Source organism: Rutidosis leptorrhynchoides, chromosome 3, assembly GCF_046630445.1.
Source record: "Rutidosis leptorrhynchoides isolate AG116_Rl617_1_P2 chromosome 3, CSIRO_AGI_Rlap_v1, whole genome shotgun sequence".
In the NCBI taxonomy this organism is placed as follows: domain Eukaryota; kingdom Viridiplantae; phylum Streptophyta; class Magnoliopsida; order Asterales; family Asteraceae; genus Rutidosis; species Rutidosis leptorrhynchoides.
The window spans coordinates 421,289,326-421,298,377 of NC_092335.1; the positions used below are offsets into that span (position 1 = coordinate 421,289,326).

At 30.0% G+C, this 9,052-nt stretch overlaps 1 non-coding gene across 1 annotated transcript; it reads left to right on the forward strand.

Moving 5' to 3' along the window:
- The first annotated feature begins 331 nt into the window (after positions 1 to 331).
- On the forward strand, positions 332 to 438 carry LOC139903273 (small nucleolar RNA R71). Its single transcript, XR_011778104.1, has one exon. It is a non-coding gene; the product is annotated as a small nucleolar RNA R71 (small nucleolar RNA).
- The last annotated feature ends 8,614 nt before the right edge of the window (positions 439 to 9,052 follow it).

Below are 9,052 nucleotides of genomic sequence, written 5' to 3' on the forward strand. Positions count from 1 at the left end.
GTTTGTTAAATGTGGTCCTCCACACTGCTTACAACTAATTCGTATTGAGTGTATATCCTTAGTCATCTTTTCCATTCATCTCTCGACAGCATCTATCTTTGCAGAAATGGAATCTAAATCATGGCTAGAATCGGCTCTAGCTGCTTTAGATGATCTAACGATATCTTTTTCTTGGTGCCACTCATGTGAGTGGGAAGCAGTGTTATCAATAATTTTGTAAGCATCAGTTGCGGTTTTCTTCATAATGGAACCACCAGCTGCTATGTCTATGTCTTTTCTTGTAGTGATGTCGCATCCTTGGTAGAATATTTGTACTATTTGACAAGTGTCTAAACCATGTTGCGGACATCCTCTCAATAAATTTCCAAATCTTGTCCATGCCTCATATAAAGTTTCATTTGGCTTTTGTGTGAACGTAACAATTTCTCCTTGAAGTCTTACGGCTTTAGATGCCGGAAAGAATTGTTTAAGAAAATTTTCAACTAAAACGTCCCATGTATCAATCGCCCCTTCAGGTAACGATTCCAACAAATCTTTGGCTTCTCCCTTTAAAGTCCAGGGAAATAACATGAGATATATCTGTTCATCCTCTACTTCTCGGATTTTAAATAGAGTGCAGATCTTATTAAATGTTCGAAGATGTTCATTTGGATCTTCCTTTGGCGCACCACTAAATTGGCATTGATTAGTCACCATGTGTAGGATTTGTCCTTTGATTTCATAATCTGGCGCATTAATGTCAGGTTGAGTAATTGCGTGACCTTGACCAGTGCGTTTAGCTCTCATTCGGTCTTCCATACTTAGAGGTTCCAGATTCTCCATAATTGAATTTGTTGAATCTGAATCACTAGAGGATTTTGATTTAATGGTTGGTTCCTCAAAAATCTCTGTTTGAATGATTGGTGGTTCCGGAGGAGAAATTAATGGTTCAGGATCTCTGAATTGTCCCTGAATATTCTTCGGATTCTCAATTGTGAGGTCGGGTTCAAAAAAATGGATTATCGAAAATTTGAATTGGAGTACTTGGTCGAATGGATGACGATTCTAAAGAAAAATCAACGGCGACAATATTTGCTAGATGTCTTGATCGAGTTACAGGTGGTGAACGTACAAAAGGTGGTGAACATTTTGCTCGGTGCATTCACTGAATATCCTATTAGTTATAAAAGATAAAAATTATTTAAGTTATCAAATTAATAGACTTTTCTGCTTTTGCCCATGTTTCGAATAGCCAATAGATGCAGCAGGGAGCCAGAACCCTTTAAATCGGAAGCTCACAACTCAGCCACTAACAAATCCAACTATTATTACGAAGCAGAAAATTTGGATGTCTATCAATTTAACCACTTAAAATAATTTTTTCGTTGAAATTTAAAGAAATTTTAGAGAAGAAATAGAAAATTCTATGTCCTAAAAACTAGATCGGCGAAAAAATAAGAAAGAAAAAGAGCGCGTTGGAAAACGTCAGAAAATAAAAAGTCGAAAAATAAAATAAGAAAGTAGCGCATCGAAACGTAAAAAGGAACTAAAAACTAAGAATTAAAAGTTACATCTAAAGGTATTAAAGCTTAAAGGAATTCTATATCCAAAACGGCAATAACTTAAAAAGGTACTAAAATATAAAAATGGCGTCGCAAAATTCTAGAGCACCGAAATCTTAATCTAAAGAAAAAGCACTTAAGAGATTTTACGGCAAAGCCTAAAAATCTAAAAATAAAAATAACTATGGCAAAAACTATGACTTAAAACTAAATAAAAGCGAAAAATACAAAAATTACGCTAAAACAAATAAAAAGATACAAAAATATAAAAATAAACTTAAAGTTGTAAAAAGTAAAATTTTTATAAAAATATTATTTTTATATTAATTATTTTATAAAACTATTAATTTTATAATTTAATAAAACTAATTTATCTAAATAATACAAATTAGTAAAAACTAAAACTTAAATAATAAATAATTAAAAACCTAATTAGGGTTTTATAATTAATAATAATACTCCGTAATGATTGTTGTTGGAGTCAACTGTGGCGTGTCAGAGACAGTCATGCGATCGCATGAATATTTGCCTTCGGGCTCATGCGATCGCATGAGCTAGGGTTTCGGGCCAGTATGTGGGCTGCTACAGTACGGGCCGATACTTTTATATTTTTTTCCTTTCTGTTTTGCTGTTTTAATATTAAATAAAATATAAATAACTTAAATAAAAATATAATTTTAAAAACTAAAATAAAAATACTTTTATAAATTTTTTTAACAACTCTTAACAACTAAAATATAGATTTTGTTTTTCTTTTTATATTTTTTGTTTTTAATATTTAAAACGTATATTTCTTTTATACAAAGAACTTAATAAAAACTTTAAATTTTTTTTTTTTAAAATTTAGCGTTGCGCTTTCGGCGTTTTAGCTGTTCCCCGGCAGCGGCGCCAAAAATACTTGATGTGTGCGAGGTGTACTAGGAAATAGTATTATTTTTACAACGAAATATTATTAAATTCGATACAATTTTACACAAGATATTTATTTATTTATAGAATGGATATACCTAAACCTTGCTACAACACTTATAGGCAGTGTACCTAATCGTACAGTAGGGTAGTTTTTAGTAAGTCCGGTTCGTTCCACAGGGATCTCTAAAACAAGCTTAACGCTATATTTTTAAAAACAATATTTGTAAAAATACAAAAATATATATAAGTAGTATTATTATTATAAAAGAGAGTTTTTACCGTTTAATGACCGGTTTGTCGATTTTAAAACTTAAGTCACAGTTAAAACCTAATGTGAAATATTAAAAATAAATAAAACTTAATTTAAAGCGTAAAGTAAATAACGATAATGAAATTGCGATAAATAAAAGTGCGATAAAATAAAATTGCGATAATTAAAGAGTACGATAATTGAAAGTGCAATTAAATATAATGACAGTAAATAAAAGTGCGATAATTAAAAGTGCAATTAAATATGAAATATATAAATTATGCTTATTTAAACTTCCGTAATCATGATGTTTGACGTGTTGATTTTAGTTTTATTACCATGAGTTAATTGTCCTTTATCCTGGATTATTCGATATGTCCATACGGATTTGTCCATAATAGTCCATCAGTCATAAATATTAAGTGCGAAAGTCTTTGTCAAATTATTCTTATTCCCGAAGTCAAATATTCCAACTAATTGGGGATTCGAATTGTAACAAGGTCTTAATACTTTGTTTAATGAATACACCAGGTTATCGACTGCGTGTAAACCAAGGTTTTACTACTTTGTTAACAATTACACCAATTACCCTTGAATGTAATCCACCCATGTTTCAACAAGTCTATTAACTATTAATCCAGTTCCGTGTCCGGTAAAATGAACAATTATTGGTATTTATAGATATCCCGCCCACCGTGCTCAGTCAAGCGTATGTGGTTATATATAAATACGTCAAATTATAAGTCTATATATTAAATTAACGAGGTATCATTTAGTTAATATAAAACCCATTAATAGCCCATAGTCTAATTTCCACAAGTGTCGTTCTTTTATTCAAACCCCAATTACGGTACAAAGCCCAATTACCCAATTTTAAATATTTTAGCCCAACATCATGATTACTTCGGCTTAAATAAGCATAATAATAACTTAGCTACGAGACATTAAATTAAAAATAATATTAACCATAACTTACAGTGATTAAAAATAGCGTAGCATTACACGGACAGAATTTCGACTTACACCCTTACAACATTCGCTAACATACCCTTATTATTAGAATTTTAAAATTAAAATTAAAATTAATATATATATATATATATATATATATATATATATATATATATATATATATATATATATATCTTACGAGTGAGTAAGAAGGAAGAAAAAGATGTGTTTTAGGTTCGTGCTAAGCCTGCCTTTTATAGGCATGTGGCCAGAAAAAGGCCTCCATGCGATCGCACGGTTTTATAACTACCAGGCCATGCGATCGCATGGCCTGCTTTTCCAGCTCACATGAGCTTGTTTCTTCTGCCGACGGTTTATAATAATATATATAATATATAAATAATTTTAAGAATTATTTAAATATTATATTATATTCGTGTGCATAGTTGACTTATAATTTTTAGTCCGTTGCGTCGAGCGTTGAGAGTTGACTTTGGTCCCGGTTCCGGATTTTCGAACGTCCTTGTGAACAATTTAATATCTTGTATTTTGCGTTTCGCGTCTTGTACTCTTGTAATTTTGAGACGTTTCTTATCAATAATTGGAACCACTTTGATTGTACTTTGTACTTTTGAGCTTTTTGGTCGTTTGCGTCTTTAATTCGTCGAATCTGTCTTTTGTCTTCACCTTTTATTATTTAAACGAATATCACTTGTAAATAGGACAATTGCAACTAAAAGCTTGTCTTTCTTGAGGGATAATGCTATGAAATATATGTTCGTTTTTAGCATTATCAATTATATATGTCGGAATCGAGAAATTAAACTGGGTAGCAAAATATTTAAGATTGATTTGATACCAGTAGAGTTAGGGAGTTTTGATGTAATAGTTGGCATGGACTGGCTGAAGGAGATGAAAGCAGTGATCGTATGTTACAAAAATGCAATTCGCATTGTACGAGAAGAAGGAGAACCCTTAATGGTGTACGGAGAAAAGGGCAACACGAAGCTACATCTTATTAGTAATTTGAAGGCACAAAAACTAATAAGAAAAGGTTACTATGCTGTTCTAGCACACGTCGAGAAAGTACAAACTGAAGAAAAGAGCATCAATGATGTTCCCGCCGCAAAAGAATTTCCCGATGTATTTCCGAAAGAATTACCGGGACTACCTCCACATCGATCTGTTGAATTTCAAATAGATCTTGTACCAGGAGCTGCACCAATAGCTCGTGCTCCTTACAGACTCGCACCCAGCGAGATGAAAGAACTGCAAAGCTAACTGCAAGAACTATTAGAACGTGGTTTCATTCGACCAAGCACATCACCATGAGGCCAAAAGAAACTGTGAGATGGCGGTGTAAAAAAATATATAAATCAGTCCAACAAAATAAAAAGTACTCGGTCAAAAGAAATCTCAAAACATGTGGTCCAACAATAAAAACGAATCCTATATAAAATTGTTTTACGTGAAAGTGGTTTGGCCAGAAATGTTAAAAAGAAACAATATGTTTAAATAATCAAAACAATATCTGGTAACTAATCCAATTACTTGAACGTGACCCACATGCACTTGCTTTATTGTTTTGGGGTGTCGACCACTAACTCTCAACTCGAGAAACCATTCGGTCCATTAACTCTTGCTTCTATTTTGATTTTTTGAAAGAACCCCAAGAACCGAGGTAGTTACAACTGTTAATTGCTGCTTTCGTCTTCTTGTTGAACAATCACTAAAAACACGATTATGATGTGCATGGACGGTGATGACAATATGGTTACGTGAAGGTGGAAATGATAATGATATATAAAGAGGTTGATTAAATGATAACATGACGAGGTGTTAATATGTAAGACTAGGATGATTAGATTAGGAAGATAAACGATGATGATAATGGTTTAGATGATGTAAGTTGATGATGATGATAGGATCATGGATGTCGTGATGGTAATGATATTCACGATGATGATATATTACTGAATAATGGCGAGGTTATGAAATGATATTATGGTATTTTGATATTGATGAGGATGAATGATATTGATGTATGATGATACTTTAAATTATGATGATGTAAATATTATTTGGGTTTTGAATTTGGAAGAAGAAAAGGAAAAAGACCCAAAACGGGTTAAATGGATTCAAATAGCAAATTAAAACAGAATTACGTTATAGCTTGGGTGGTTAGGGGTGTTTGTGTGTTTGCGAGAGGTCTTAGGTTCGACCCTGACTGGTGTCATCCTTTTTAATCCGATTTTTCTTTGAGGTATAACTCCCATTATTATTATTATTATTATTATTATTATTATTATTATTATTATTATTATTATTATTATTATTATTATTATTATTATTATTATTATTATTATTATTATTATTATTATTATTATCATTATTATTATTATTATTATTATTATTATTATTATTATTATTATTATTATTATTATTATTATTATTATTATTATTATCATTATCATTATCATTATTATTATTATTATTATTATTATTATTATTATTATTATTATTATTATTATTATTATTATTATTATTATTATTATTATTATCATTATCATTATCAATATAATTAATATTATTATCAGTATTGTTATTAATAATATTATCATTATATTCAAATACAACTTTTATTTACCATTATTAATATTATTTTACTAAATAACTATTATGTATATAAAAAAATATAATTATAAGTTATATAACATAAATATGTATTAATTTTGTACGAATATTCATATCTAACAAATTAGGTATTTTAAATATCATACTAACCTAATATATAATAATATAACTATATAAATAATAATCCTTTAAAATATATATACACAAATTAAATATATATAAGTTATAATATAAGAAATTTTTCAATTACCATTATATATATTAATATATATATCAATGCTATAGGTTCGTGAATCTGAGGCCAACCCTGCATTGTTCAATATAGTCATATGTATTTTTACTACAAAATACATTAGGTGAGTTTCATTTGCTCCCTTTTTAAATGCTTTTGCTATTTATATTTTTGGGACTGAGAATACATGCGCTGCTTTTATAAATGTTTTACGAAATAGACACAAGTACTTAAAATTACATTCTGTGGTTGGATTATTAAACCGAATATCGCCCTTCAAGTCTGGTAACCTAAGAATTTAGGGAAATGGCCCCTGATTGACGCGAATCCTAAAGATAGATCTATGGACCTTGACAAGTCCCATTCGGGGTACGAATGCATTAGTACTTCGAGATTATTATACAGACGAGAGGTTCTGTTTTGGGGATATTCTATGCATTAAGTTAACGTCGGTTACCAGGTGTTCAATCTATATGAATGATTTTTTTTTATCTCTATGCAGTTTGCGAAATGCCTGATTTGAGATGTATATTTATGGAAAAATGAAATCTTGTGGTCTATTAAAATAATGGAAATGATTGTTTATGATAAACTAATGAACTCACCAACCTTTTGGTTGACACTTTAAAGCATGTTTATTCTCAGGTATGAAAGAAATCTTTCTGTGCATTTGCTTATTTTAGAGATATTACTTGGAGTCATTCATGACATATTTCGAAAGACGTTGCATTCGAGTCGTTGAGTTCATCAAGATTATTATTAAGTCAATTATAGTTGGATATATTATGAAATGGTATGCATGCCATCAACATTCGATGTAATGAAAGTCTGTCTTTTAAAAACGAATGCAATGTTTGTAAAATGTATCATATAGAGGTCAAGTACCTCGCGATGTAACCAACTATTGTGAATCGTTTGTAATCAATATGGACTTCGTCCGGATGGATTAGGCGTGCACTAATTCTCAAAATTAGTGATGTTCCCTAATTCTTAGGCTACCAAGCAAAAAGGGGCATATTCGGCTTCGATCATTCATCCATAGAAAGTAGTTTCATGTACTTGTGTCTATTTTGTAAAACATTTATAAAGCTGCATGTATTCTCATCCCAAAAATATTAGATTTTAAAAGTGGGACTATAACTCACTTTCACAGATATTTCCTTCCTCGGAAATAAGACTTGGCCACGGATCGATTCACGAACCTATACAAATATGTACATATATTTCAAAGTATGATTAAAATATAATTACAACCATTTTTATTATATTTTAAAGATTTGAGTGTATTAAGTCAGTTGTCCTCGTTAGTAACCTACAACTAGTTGTCCACAGTTATATGTACAGAAATAAATCGATATATATATATATATATATTATCTTGAATCAATCCACGACCCAGTGTATAATCGTTATGATGAGTAAGTATCTCACTAAGTATATTAACAATGAGTGATATACATAAGAAATGAGATTACTAAGTTAAGAAACTCGAAATGATATATATAACGATTATCGTTATGATAACGTCTACTAAATACATATGTATCATATTAAGATATTGATACACTATATTTAACATGATAAAATGATATTTAAATATATCATTAAGTGTGTTAAACAATGAACTACATATGTAAAAACAAGACTACTAACTCAAGAATTACGAAACGAGATTTATATGTAACGATTATCGTTGTAACGATATTTTAATGTATATATCATATTAAGAGATATTCATACATCATAATATCATGATAATATAATAATTTAACATCTCATTTGATATAATAAACATTGGGTTAGCAACATTAATTGTGATCGTTAACTTAAAGGTTTCAAAACAACACTTACATGTAACGACTAATGAAGACTTAACGACTCCATTAGAATGTATATGCATGTTGTGTTTTGATATGTATTCTTACACTTTTGAAAGACTTCAATACACATATCAAATTACTTCTACTTAACAAAAATGCTTACAATTACATCCTCGTTCAGTTTCATCAACAATTCTACTCGTATGCACCCGTATTCGTACTCGTACAATACACAGCTTTTAGATGTATGTACTATTGGTATATACACTCCAATGATCAGCTCTTAGTAGCCCATGTGAGTCACCTAACACATGTGGGAACCATCATTTGGCAACTAGCATGAAATATCTCATAAAATTACAAAAATATTAGTAATCATTCATGACTTATTTACATGAAAACAAAATTACATATCCTTTATATCTAATCCATATACCAACGACCAAAAACACCTACAAACACTTTCATTCTTCAATTTTATTCATCTAATTAATCTCTCTCAAGTTCCATCTTCAAGTTCTAAGTGTTCTTCATAAATTCCATAAGTATAGTTTCATAAAAATCAAGAATACTTCCAAGTTTGCAAGTCTACTTCCAAGCTTTCTAATCCATTCCAAGTAATCATCTAAGATCAAGGAACCTTTGTTATTTACAGTAGGTTATCTTTCTAATTCAAGGTAATATTCATATTCAAACTTTGATTCAATTTCTA